The 14,141-nt window shown below is 41.3% G+C and overlaps 1 protein-coding gene and 1 long non-coding RNA gene across 2 annotated transcripts in view; one reads left to right on the top strand and one right to left on the bottom strand.

Moving 5' to 3' along the window:
- Window positions 1-14,141, top strand: part of AFF3 (ALF transcription elongation factor 3) — a 388,206-nt gene that overhangs the window by 45,798 nt on the left and 328,267 nt on the right. The window lies entirely within an intron of this gene.
- LOC143840236 (uncharacterized) overlaps window positions 1-14,141 on the bottom strand; it is a 59,825-nt gene that overhangs the window by 37,096 nt on the left and 8,588 nt on the right. The gene's annotated exons all lie outside the window — the stretch shown is intronic.

Raw genomic sequence — 14,141 nt, 5'->3', positions numbered from 1 at the left:
CATTTTTTGCATTCTCCAGATACTTTTTGCACCGATAATCGAATGCTATGAAAATTCAGCATCAGCCTATAGAATATTTGTCACGGCAATACATAAATAAAATACTTGGATCCATTAAGCCTTTCTAGGAGTAACCCTGGCATCTCATGAAAGCCCGTTGCTTTGGTAAGCAAATCTGATTTCTGTAAATTATTTCTAATACCAATACAAAAGCTTCCCCCCACCCTGTTGCTTTAGAGACTTTCTCAGAAAAGAGATTTGGGAAGCTGCAAGAAGACCAGTTTGTGTCTTCACAACACAATATGGAATTGATTGGCATGCCCTTGTTTTTCTTTCGCTAGCATAATAACTGTTTCCTCCTCATTTCCTCCTCTGTCTTTCCACCAGCCATGATGAATGCAATGCAAACATTATTTGCACAGTAGATTGTTAGCACTCCGTTTCTTTCTGCTATGATCTCTAAAACTAGTAACTAGCGTATGATTGCGGTGGAAGCAAATGTACCAGAACAATGAGCACCAGGTTTGGAAATAAGAATTTGGATATTATAACAACAACAAAAAAATGTCTCTGAGTGTTAATCACCAAAATTGAATTTTACTGTGTACTGAACTGTACACCAGTTTGACACCTTGAAATTGAACTAATCAATTTTCTTACAGGAACATCAGATTTGCAGTTGCAGTCTTTAATACTAGGGGAACAGAAAGAAAACTTCAGATTTTAAAACTGGTTTTTATTGGACTTGATGGAACCGGTGCTCACATCCACTCCTGATGAGCCCCTGCAGAACCTTTGGAGCTTACAAGCATCTGCTCTCTTAACTATGAAAATACAATGCAAAGTTACAGAAGCTAAAAGGGCACCCCGACCTAGAATGCCCTCCCCATAAATCCATAAACCCTTCATTATCCATTACTAAATATTATGTTTCACAAACCACCGTCAGTCAGACTGGTATGGCAAATGCAGCTACTCCAATGCACACATGGAACTCTTCTCTTATTGTATCAATAGAGAGCACAGACAGGTACATTTGTCACAGAACTTCCCTCATTGAGAAGGGGAATGGGGGATCTGTTCTTTATCAGCAAAGGCCGTTCAGACATTGTACTTGGCACTCCCATTCTAAATATCTGCAGCTGCATATTTACCTGTGCTGGGAGATCAAGAAAAAGAATAAGAGTTTTTATACGCTACTTTTCACTGCCTGAAGGAGCCTCAAAGCAGCTTACAATCGCCTTCCCTTCCTCTCCCTACAACAGACATCCTATGAGGTAGATGTGGCTGAGAGCTCCTGGTCCTGATGCTCCTGGTGCATCCTGGTGCAAGTAAGAAAGTTCAGGATGAGGTTACCATTTTTGTTTTACCTAGAAACCAAGACACTGTCAAGTGTATCTCAATATTACATTAGATGGTCCTACGGTATGGTTAGAAGGCACATGCTGCATGCACTTACCTGAAGCATTTCGGGTAGATGGGAGGCCTCCTGAGAATAATATATGTTGCCTTGGATTCAATGATGGAAGAAGGGGGAGGTGAATATATATATATATATATTTCAGTATCCATGATCAATAGGTGAGATAAATTAACCGTTTCCACATGGAGGGCTAAAATGCGAGTGGCCCCCTGCTTGCAAACGCAGGGCAGTAAACCTTGCATTTGGAGCCCTCCTCACAGGAGACCCCTCCTGCATTTTCCCTCTGCCCCATCATGGCTTTTTGCCTCCCAACAAGGTTGCAAGGGAAGACAAAAGTGACTCCCCCCCTGCAACTTGGCTTGTCAATCACAGCAAACCACCAATCACAACACAGCAGTTCTCTCAGGGACTGAAACTTTCTTCCCCTCCAAGCTCCAAAACTATTTTTTTAAGGTACTTCCGCATTGCTATGCAGTAATGTCACAACACAGATGCATTTTTAATAAAATCAACAGTTCTGTGTTGCTATGGAGAAACACCAGAACTATACAGCATTCCCCCCCTTTTGGGGGGCATTCATGTTCTTTTGTACTTTATTTGTGTCTGGGTGGATTTCTTAGATGCTGAATATGATAACTGGAGCCAGAAGAGTCATTTTGTGTAAACGGTTCGCTTAAAAACAAAATGCACACAGAGCTGAATGATCGGGAGAAGACTGCTCAATCACCCGCCCCCCTCCCTTTCCCTTTTCATTTCTCAGTTCCAAAAAATACAAACAGGTCTGTGTTTTGCCTGCCTGATATTTCAGAGGCTGAACAAGGGAAACTGGAGCCCATTTGTGTAATTGGAGGTTTAAAAATAAAGCGCAAACATGGCTGAATGATTGGGAGAAAGCTGCTCGATCACCTGTCCCCCTCGTTCCCCAGTTCCAAAACGGGTCTATGCTTTACCTGCCTGATCCCCAAAAGACCATGGACACTTTAAAGAAGATTTTATTTTACTTTTGACAATGTAGCTTTGTGGTCATGCTGCAATGTGGACCATGCCATTAAAAAAATACTTGGAGCAGGAAATGGAGAGGGAAGGTGGGTGCGTGTGCAGGACAACACTACAGAGACTATCGAGCCTTTCTGCCTCCATATGGGCTTGCCTCTAGTTGCTCACTGATGGGATGAGAGATAAAAAGTGGCAAATCCACTTTTTGCAATTTCATCCCAATGCAAACCTGGACCAAACTTGAGCCAGCCCCTGGACAGCCTTGGGATGCAGGTAACATCATGTGGAGGGGGCTCTAAAACCCACCAGCAACCAGAGGCTGTCCAGGGGCAGATTCCTCATGCGGAAACGGTCTTTGTTTATAACTTAAAAGAAGTAGTTAGAATCCTGCTGCCAGCAGTTAAGTAGTGAAAGTAGGGTAGGATAGACCCAATCCAGCTCTATGTTCCCCCTCCTAAACATTTGATCAGTTAGTATACAGTTCTTTACCTGGCTAAAGGTCTCCATCCATAGAATCATAAAGAGAAAATCATAGGCACAGATGGAATTTGTGACATAATTCCACATCTGTCTCTGAAAACATGCTCAGAAAATAAGGATATGTCTGCATATTAAAAAGAACATATTAAACGAAGATATTGAATAGAATTCAATTTTTGTCTTCTAGGAAACTCATAACATTTGATTGAAACTATGAACAGTATTTGGCTTAATTTTATAAAGCTCTGTCTAGGTTATGAAACTGTCACAGAAATCTATTTAATGTTCAGGTTTTAATATGGATTGGCCATATTTTCAGGCAGCATTTAATATTCAGTATTGGAAAACAATGGTAAGTGTCACAGAACTAAATAGTATTGCCATAAATTCACCATTACTATTATTACCCATTGCTGAACTATTCTTAATTTTAAAAAAACTTTAAAAAATCGCAATGGCGGGGGGGGGACTGATATAATAACAATTCTATTATGTCTTATAAGGATTATGATCATGATTTCCTTCCTTCCTTCCTTCCTTCCTTCCTTCCTTCCTTCCTTCCTTCCTTCCTTCCTTCCTTCCTTCCTTCCTTCCTTCCTTCCTTCCTTCCTTCCTTCAGTTTATTTATTTAGAAATATTTTTTCCAGCTAATCGATGTTAAAAACAAACAAACCAGTCATATGAAAGAATATTTGTGTTCATGTAATGATACATATCCTTCCTCAAAAAAGGGAGGAAGGATGACCTGGGAAACTACAGACCAGTGAGTCTGACCTCTGTTGTGGGTAAGATAATGGAGCAGATATTAAAGGGAGTGATCAGCAAACATCTGGAGGACAATTTGGTGATTTAAGGAAGTCAGCATGGATTTGTCTCCAACAGGTCCTGTCAGACCAACCTGGTTTCCTTTTTTGACCAAGTAACAGGTTTGCTGGATCGTGGAAATTCGGTTGATGTCGTTTACTTGGATTTTAATAAGCTTTTGATAAGGTTCCCCATGATGTTCTGATGGATAAATTGAAGGACTGCAATCTGGATTTTCAGAGGGAATTGGTTAGAGAACTGCACTCTAAGAGGTTTGTCAATGGTGTTTCATCAGACTGGAAGGAGGTGAGTAGCAGGGTACCTCAGTGCTCGGTGCTTGGTCTGGTACTTTTTAACATATTTATTAACAAGTAAATAAGCCCATCAAAATGCAGCGGGCGCTAGCAGTGCGCGCCATGAGGGTGGCGGGGCTGTGCGGGCCTGTGCAGGGGGGCGAAGTTTGGCGGCAGCAGCAGGCAGCGGCCTGATGCATCGGGAGGCTTCGCACCTGCCGATTGGTCCCTCCGATTGTCTGTCCGGAGGAAGGGTCCAATCCGGACCCTTCCTCATCCCGGACACATCCCGCCCCAGAACCCCTTACCGGTTTATTTAGCCCGCAGCGCCCGTGGCGCCGCAGGCGGTGTTAAGATGATCTCAATGGGGGGGGGGGTGGAGGAACTACTCATCAAGTTTGCAGATGACACCAAATTGGGAGGACTGGCAAATACTCCAGAAGATAGAGACAGAGTTCAACGAGATCTGAACACAATGGAAAAATGGGCAAATGAGAACAAGATGCAATTTAATAAAAATAAGTGTAAAGTTCTGCATCTGGGTTAGAAAAATGAAAAGCATGCCTACTGGATGGGGGATATGCTTCTAGGTAATACTGTGTGTGAATGAGACCTTGGGGTACTGGTGGATTGTAAGTTAAACATGAGCAGGCAGTGTGATGCAGCGGTAAAAAAGGCAAATGCCATTTTGGGCTGTATCAACAGGGGCATCACATCAAAATCACAAGATGTCATAGTCCCATTGTATATGGCACTGGTCAGACCACACCTGGAGTACTGTGTGCAGTTCTGGGGGCCTCACTTCAAGAAGGACGTAGATAAAATTGAAAGGGTACAGACGAGAGCAAAGAGGATGATCTGGGGCCAAGGGACCAAGCCCTATGAAGATAGGTTGAGGAACTTGGGAATGTTCAGCCTGGAGAAAAGGAGGTTGAGAGGGGACATGATAGCCCTCTTTAAGTATTTGAAAGGTTGTCACTTGGAGGAGGGCAGGATGCTGTTTCCGTTGGCTGCAGAGGAAAGGACGCGCAGTAATGGGTTTAAACTACAAGTACAATGATATAGGCTAGATATCAGGAAAAAGAATTCACAGTCAGAGTAATTCAGCAGTGGAATAGGCTGCCTAAGGAGGTGGTGAACTCCCCCTCACTGGCAGTCTTCAAGCAAAGGTTGGATACATACTATTCTTAGATGCTTTAAGATGCTTTGGGCTGATCCTGCGTTGAGCAGGGGGTTGGACTAGATAGCCTGTATGGCCCCTTCCAACTCTATGATTCTATGATTCTATGACATTAGAAACTGCTGGCCATTGTCAACATGCACCATTTCTGACAAATTATTAGTCATGATGCCATCACATTATGTAAGTAAACTGGATCATCAAGCACATGGTTATCAGTCTGTGAATGAAATGTGATACTGAGCTTAATTTTCCTGGCTTGTGCTCATTTACATGGAACTTACTTGGAGTGTAAGTTTACATGGAGTGGGTAGCTGCTCCAAGCAAAGGTTGTGGTCCAGACCAATGCAATGGAACTCCCACAGAACAAAGTATGGCAAAACTTGGAGTGCACATTTTGGGGGGGAATTTTAGAAGTAACCTAACATATCTAATATTATATGCTTGAAGTTGTCTTATATTAAACTGGACCACTGATCTCTTAATGTCACTGCTACCTGCTCTGTCCGACACTGGCTCTTCCTTGGCTGAGAGAGCTTACATAGCTCCCTACAGGCCCTGTAGTCAACATGACCATATATAATATCACCTAATACATGTTTTATAAAATTTAAAAATATATTAAAAATTAATTCCCATCCATTTGGGAAACACTTCCAGGGCCATCAAGAAACCCCATTCACAAAACCTTGGCTGAGAAAGCCTGGGCTCGACTATTCACATCTCTGAACCATGTCAAATGATATAACCCCGTTACCAACGGCACTCTTACCTAAGCAAGTTTAGTTTCAACCATGTTGACAAGGCTTTAAATACTTAAAAACCAAATATTTAGGGAGGAGAATTGTTTGCAGACTTCATATTCTTGTATGACTGAGATAACAATATGTAGAATCTTGACTTTTAAACAGTGTTTGCACTCAGAAGCTTGGATCTAGCTTTGTATAAGTGGAAGCTGAAATAGACTTAGCACAGTTCCACCTGTCAAGATCTTATGCAGCACTGAATACTTTCCTCCCTTTGTATGACGGGGCACAGAAATTGGTTGCACAAATGGAAATACAATAACTTAGAGCAAGCAGCTACTATGTTCTTTCCCCCCTGAGATTCTGTTTGTACAAGATTGCAACATGGAAAATTTGTGCTGGATCTAACCTGGATCATGTAACTGTACATCCAGTTCCCAAAGGGATATATTTTGAAATAGCTGTTTGTTTTCAGTAGATCGTGATTCCCATCCCAGTAACTGTACCACAAGGCTGAGAATAGTCAGTGCATCATCTCAACTAAAATGTCATAACAACTACTCTATATTGCCTTATCAAAGTCCAATGATTTTTCTGCCACTATCTCATTTGTATGTAAATCCATTTGTGTGCAACATTCTTGGGCAAATGCTATGAACACAGCATCCCGCCCTGCCATAATTATGTGGATATCTTTGTGCAATCGTTACCGCATATTAACATTGCCTTATTGCAACAAACACAGTATTTTATGTCATGCACATAAACAGTGGAGTAAAAAAAAACATATCCACCTTTCTTTTTGTAAATTATAACCAGTGTCATACAGTCAGCCCAAGGTAAGAGCAATTTATAACCCATAATTTTAGCATTATATTCACAGAAATCCTATATTTGATTGCTCAACTCTCTCACAGTAGTACCATTTCAGAAGCCTCTCCACTGTTTGTGTGTAAATCAACCATTATGAGGAAAAACACATTCCATTGTGAAATACACACACATACACACACACATATAAGCTTGGTGAGAATTTTCTGGAGATCACTGCTTTAGTTTGCAAAAAGAAGCAAGCATGAACTTGGTAAGCCGCTGTCTCCAAAATAAGTGCACCCAGATGCTACAAAATCAGCCTTCAGAAAAAGCACACAAATTCTGATCTTACACAGCTTCCTAATGCAGATTATTCCTGGAATGAGCATAAATAATCTTAGAGTCTGTGCTTGGTAAGGGTCATTGCTAGGTTAGGAGAGAATGCACAAAAACACAGTGACTCTGCTGGAAGATTTATAGGGCTCCCTCTGGAACTTCTTGGTATGCACATTGGCCCCTCCACAAGTTTTGGAGGCTGGCAAGATCTTCTTTCTCTCTCCATTTAACAGTGCTAAGGCAAAGAATAGAAAAGTAATCTGAATATTGATAAAGGAATATTTGGACACTGTAGATTATGTAGGAAGTGTCATGATGTACTTTTTTCACATGTTTAAATTGATAGCCACCTTGATGGCTCTTGTAACCAAAGAAAGTCAGAATACAAATTTTGTAATAGAAATAAATAACCTATATCTAAAAGATTGACTAAGAATATGAATAGCTCTATCCCTTGAACCATTTTGAAGCTAATATTCCACTGAACTTGTTAACAAAAACCATCCATGTCGGATTCCTTTGACTAAAAGGCACCAGTGTTGTAGAACCACACACTTAGAAAATTTAACAATTTATTTAGTCAGTCTGTGTTGACACATTATTTAGTCTGACTGTGTTGACTTCTCTGCATAAACCTTCAAGAAATCGTAAGTCTCAAAACTGTAACTACCTATAATGAGATATTTCTCTCATGAGGTAAAGGATGTATTTTTATTTTTATTGCAGTTATATTGCATGAAGTCAGCTAAAATCATGGTTGTACGGTGAATTTGCTGAAATGACTTATTGAGGAGAAGTTTAGTGCATTGGAAAATTGGGCACTGGACAATTGACAGTCCTGGGAGAACTTTGGGCAGAACTCAGTAACAGATTTCTAGCTGTGAATCTTGACTTCTGGAAAACTGTTATTGTTACTTTAGATTTCCTTAGGAGGGGGGAATATGGCCCTTGGTCCCAGTACCAAAGTTATGTGTGTGATAATGCAAGTGTACACAATCTTCTATGTCTGGAATATCTATTGGATAACAAGTGGACTCGGGTATCTTTCTTACCCTCAAGGAGCTGCTAGACTGGGAATATTCATTAGTGAGGTTGCACAGAAATTCTTAGAGTATTTGTCTATTTAGTAAATCATCAGATCAGTCTTTCCACAATGACAACTTCATTTTTTTAAGTGTACACTGCAGTTTGCTAAATGCCAGTTGTATTTTGCTTCAATCTGCCTTTCCCACTGAGGTTAGTCGGATTACAAACCAAAGAACTATTTGATCAGCAAGCAGATTATAAAATATTTTAAAACCATTAAAAATAATTCAACCTGATGACAGAACATTTGGGGGAAGCTGGCCACCAAGCAGAAGTTCTGAGATTCTTGGTCTTGAAAATACTACAGAGGGGAGAATACAATCGGTTGAAGATTGGTGTTTTATTATCTAGGGAAGACCATTATTCCATTTTTGGGTTGCATAACTTTATTCCAAATGGGATAACCAGTACATGGAAATGAGTTGCCATTTGTATTTTTAATGAGAACACAAGCAAGTTGAAGCTGCCTGGCTATAAAAAGGTAAAGGTATCCCCTGTGCAAGCACTGGGTCATATCTGACCCTTGGGGTGACTCCCTCTAGCGTTTTCATGGCAGACTCAATAGAGGGTGGTTTGCCAGTGTCTTCCCCAGTCATTACTGTTTACGCCCCAGCAAGCTGGGTACTCATTTTACCAACCTCGGAAGGATGGAAGGCTGAGTCAACCTTGAGCCTGCTGCTGAGATTGAACTCCCAGCGTCATGGGCAGAGCTTTCAGACTGCATGCCTGCTGCCTTACCACTCTGCGCCACAATACCAGCTTCAAATTAACAGTCTGTGACCAAAGGAAACAACCAGTAAGTCTTGTGAGTGGTTATAAGCTAAGACAAGACAGTTATAACTGTTATTTTGTTCTCAGTTATGTCTTGGAGCCATGCAAGAATATAAGGATGGCCTAATAATTAAACCAAACAGAGAGAAAAAGACCTATCCAATGGCAATACATAAAAGAAAGAAAATGTCCTTTTTTGTAGTTTTCATTATCTGTTTATTCTGTAGGACTTCTGTTAAAACGGAATCCAGGTAATATCCGTTTTCAGTGAAATTCTTTCCTCAGTGACAAGTCCTCTGAGTCTTCAATATTTTTATCAATTTTATAGGTATCAATAATTTAAACCTTATATATAATAATAATAATATCTGGCCACAGGCTCACATAGGTATGGGGATACCGGTCTGTATTGACACATTTGCATCTGACTAAATTGCTACCATGTCTTGGAGCCAGTCAAGAGCCTTGGCAGTCATTTGGAGCTCCAACTTACTTTGTTTCATTGAGTGATATGTGTATTTGTGGGTTTGACTTTTAATCATATAAACTGGGTATCAGGATCCTTATGGTGTTATTTCCCCCTCAAGCCCCCTGTAATCAAGCCCCCTGTAATCTAAATACAGCGGGCGCTAGACCAGGGAGGCCCTAGCAGTCGCGCGGAGCCCCCGGCAGTCGTGCCTCCCGACACATCAGCCCGCCATCAAGGGAGCAACTGCGAGCCGCGCTCTGCGCGGCTCGCAGTTGCTTCCTTGTCAGCAGGCTGGGAATCGGCCGGGCCAATCAGCAGGTGCAAAGCGCCTACCGATTGGCCCGGCTGATGGTCTGTCTGGAGGAAGGGGCCAATCAGGCCCCTTCCTCATCACGGACAAAGCCTTCCCCCCAAGGGCTTAACGAATTATTTAGTCCGCGGCGCCCGCGGCGCCGCAGGCGTGTTAAAGATGTTCCAGAATTTCTGAAGAAGGCTGTGGCCAAAAAATTAGCTTGAACGGGTGGCTTAAAAAATTATTTATACTTATATGTAATTTCTAGACATAGTTGGTTATTGGTCTGAAACAAATGTATTTTGTACTATTTGAAACAATGTTCTTTCAAAAGAGCCTAGTTCCCCCAAATCTCAAGAGGTTCAGTTGATTTATGGGAGCCTATCATGGTTAGTATTCAAAATGTCACAAGAAATTTTGCTGCAGCAACCTAAAGACTATCCTTCTAGAACTGACAAGGTAGTGTCTTCATGTAGGCCCTACAAGGTATTGAGACACACAACAAAAAAGTATTGGGAAAATGAAGGAGATCTTGAAGGATTATGTAGTAAAACAGGATAAATGAGCATCATGTAAGAGAAGAAGATGGAGTGATCCAGGGAAAAAATCTTTTAAGAGAAGTGGATTTTAAGTCAAGATTTAAAGGAGAGGAATGATTTGGCTTATGGCTAGCAACACATACATGGCATCCCCCTCCCCCAACAAAGAACATACATTAAACTGTGATAGAAGTGATGACTAAAACTGTGAATGTGTTGACAAAGATTGCTCTAATAAAACTTATAAAACTGGCAATTTGATAGACAGTTATTTTATTCGCTACTGCAATCTATTGCCAGCTTGTTCTCTGTGAGCAAATTGCCCCAATTTAAATATGTATCATATGGCACCTAATTTAACTGGCAATATGTTACCAATTAAATTCTGCATAAGATAGCATTGATGCCTGCAAACTACAGAATGCAACGGCAATCAAATATCTACTCAGATCAAATATCTACCCAAACATACTTGTGTCAGAATTAACACTGGAAACATTACTAATAAAATAAGAGGCTGTTTTCTCCTGTGAAGTTGTTCTATACACATCATGTCATAAGCTGAAGACAGAACACATCATTAGGTCCACAGAGTAGACCAATGCATTATGTGATTATGTCACACAATTAGGTTCCCGTGAAACTTCCATTACCTTGGATAGAGAAGTGTCCAGCTTTGCCTTCAAGTCTGCTAACTTTCACTGTTGTCTGAAAAATATTGTCTTTATGAACCAAAATCTGTATAAGCATTTCATTAAAATATTTTCTTCACAAAAAACATTGTAGTGAATAAAAGTTCTCCTTGAGTTGTGTTTCTTGCCAATTCTGGCAAGCACAGTGCCATCCTAAGCAGAGTTACAACTTTCTAAGTCCATTCATGCCACAGGGCTTAGAAGGGTGTTAATTCTCCTTAGAATGGCCTTGAGAGGTATGGTCACTGGAGACCAAACATTTATAAAACATATACATTTTAAGCTTGCTTTCAACTGGGTTGACAATTATGATGAATCCAGAATGTTAGGAGTGAGGCTACACTTTGATAATGTAACCTCTACATCAATTAGTTTCTAAAGAGATGAACAGCACAATTGAACTCTGAAAAACAAATAGGAAGGCTCACTTCATTTTCCAGGGTAGATTAAGTACAGTACTGGGGGGGGGGGGGAGTGAACTCAAAATGTTGTTGGAAATTTTGCATCACATGAAAATTCCTGCTGTGAACTTCATCACTTGTCTTTACTGCATCTGTAATCTTGGTGAATGAGTATTAAGTGGGTACTTTACCAGCACTCAGCAATCTTTGTTTAGAAAATGCAGTGCAACACCGTTAACTTGGGTGAATTGTAAGTGGGCTCCTTTGCTGTTCTGTCATCATCTCTGTCATTGTGTGCGGAACAGTTGTTCATTGTGGTTGTTATTTAGGATGGTTGGTCTGAGGAAATAAAAAAGGATGCATTCTAGCAACTTGTAACAGTTTGAAATCTTATTAGATCACAGCCTATGGATATGTTTTTTCTTCTGCTAGAAAATCAAAAGATCAAAAGCTCCCCCTCACTGAGAGGGACTCCAATTCTATCAAAACAATAACTTTGGCCTAATAATACAGATTACAGGACACATCTGGATGTGGCTATTTCTGTAAGGACACCATCATTTATCTGTGTTTTCTTAAAAATACGGCTCAAAAATGCATTTGAGTACTTGACACAGATAACAAGTTAAAACAGACATATTGTATGTTATCATTATGTAAGGTGATAATTGTTTGTATTTCCTCTATGCGCCTAATAAACCAGGTGTTCTTACTTTGAAGCAAGTGGCATCTGCAAAGCAAACATTCATTTCTCAATTGGGACAAGCTGCTTCTTCAAGGCAAATGAGTTGGGGACCGTATACCTCCAGGCTTGCTGTTTCCCTATCAGCAATTTCATTTTACTCTTGTCTTCTATCAGCTAAATATACCAAATAAGGGAGAGTAAAAGAACTATCTGAATGATGATGGGGCTCAAGTCAACTGGAGCTATCCAAGGGCTGAAACAAAGATTTTATTAATGCATGCAGCTTTTAGACAAATGATCTTGGAAAGCAATTTAATTTCACGCATCTCAGCAGAAGGATTGGAACAGAGTTATCCTTAAGTGAGAGATGGCATGTATAACAATGGCATCAGCTATTCCCCAGACAATATCTCTATTACCTTCCCTAATTTGTATAGTCATATTTAACATTACAGTGGACCTACCTCATTGAAGCAAATCTATATGCAGGCACACTATTTTAATCTTAAATTTAAAATAATCCTAATTAATTTCTTCCCTTTCCAGCCTGAAAATGTCTCCACCTCTTACCTCTTTAAAAATTAAAGTAAATATCAAAATAAAAAATTAATAATTGCATTGCAACCAGAACTAGGAACATATGATGAATTTCCAGCAGAACCGAAAAAGCCAGAATTTTTAGATATTAATCTTAAAGTCTTTAGGAATTGAATTCAGACAAAACATTTCAGTATGGTTTCTGCCAAGGGTCTCCAGTCTTGCTGAGTTTGTGGGTACTTTTGGAATTTTGAGAATGGGTAATGGGCATTGTGAGTGGGCAATCCTGTCCTTGACCTGGTTGACCTCTGAAATATAATTTGGGCAATTGACATGATTGTACCGAAGTACTCTCTCTCAAGTCTAAGAACCCACGAAGCCCTTTGATTTACTCAAGGGTGGCAGATAATGACAGGATAAAGGAGATGGCTAAAGTGACAATGATGAAAGACTCAGGGCAAATCCAACAAGGTATGGACTACATCTCATTTTATAGCCTACTTATGGTGCAGATGGCTGCAAAGAAACAATGCTGCTTCATTGCACAGTGTAGACCTCTGGAAGTCTTCCAGGTAGACAGGAGCCTATTAGGTAGCGGTCTACAGCAGTGGTCCCCAACCTTTTTATCACCAGGGACCGGTCAACGCTTGACAATTTTACTGAGGCCTGGGGGGGGTAGTCTTTTGCTGAGGGATGTCGCTGCTGCTGTCTGAGCCCATGCTCCACTTGCTTTCGAGCCAGCACCCCTGACTTCCCGCCACCTGCTGGGTGGGGGGGGGGTGTTGCCAGCAGCAGCTGGGCAGTGCCACACCAAGAGGGAGCCCCAGCCATGGTGGCTGCTGGAGAGCACCAAAGGTGAGCCGGTAGCAGAGTGGCAGGGCAGCACCCGAGGCAGCAGCCAGGGAGGAGGACAAAGAGCCACGGTCCGGTACCGACTGATCTACGGACTGGTCCTGGTCCCCGGACCGGGGAAAGGTTTGACCCAGGAATTGGGATCTCTCCTGTTCTGGATGGGGCTGCAGTCTCCCTAAAGTAGTAGGGACTTTGGCCTTCTGTTGGATAAAGAACTGACAGCAAAAGCAACCTGAGCAACATTTATTTATTTATTATTTGATTTTTACCCCACCATTCCCCAGAAGGGCTCAGGGCAGCTTACAATAAAAATATAATATATAATGCAGGTTTAAACTTTAGAATCTGGATTTGAAATTCAGGTAGTCCAAATAAAAATTGCCATTGCCATCTCTTCTTATAAATTTCTGCCTGGGGAGGCATATGGAGGGCTTAGATCTTATCTACAGGTGGACTTTCAAGCAAGGGGGCCAGCATCTTGATGTTAATTTTGGCTTCAACCAGTTGGCAGAACAACTCTGTCTTGCAGGCCCTGTGGAACGGGTTAAGGTCACTCAGCCAAATGTCTTTCAACTCAATGTATGGCAGCAGCTGTGCTGGACTGCTGCTGTTTCCTAGCTGCTCTGTGTATCCTGGGAACACATGGGGGTAGGAATCTCTCAGTGCACGTGGACTGTCCTGATGTTGTGTGCGCGCCCACACAACACCGGGGCTGGAAGGGTCCACCATGCTATGCAGCTACAGTG

Source organism: Paroedura picta, chromosome 6, assembly GCF_049243985.1.
Source record: "Paroedura picta isolate Pp20150507F chromosome 6, Ppicta_v3.0, whole genome shotgun sequence".
NCBI lineage: Eukaryota > Metazoa > Chordata > Lepidosauria > Squamata > Gekkonidae > Paroedura > Paroedura picta.
Note: the sequence above shows the minus strand (reverse complement) of the source record. Positions and strands in the feature narration are given on the sequence as shown.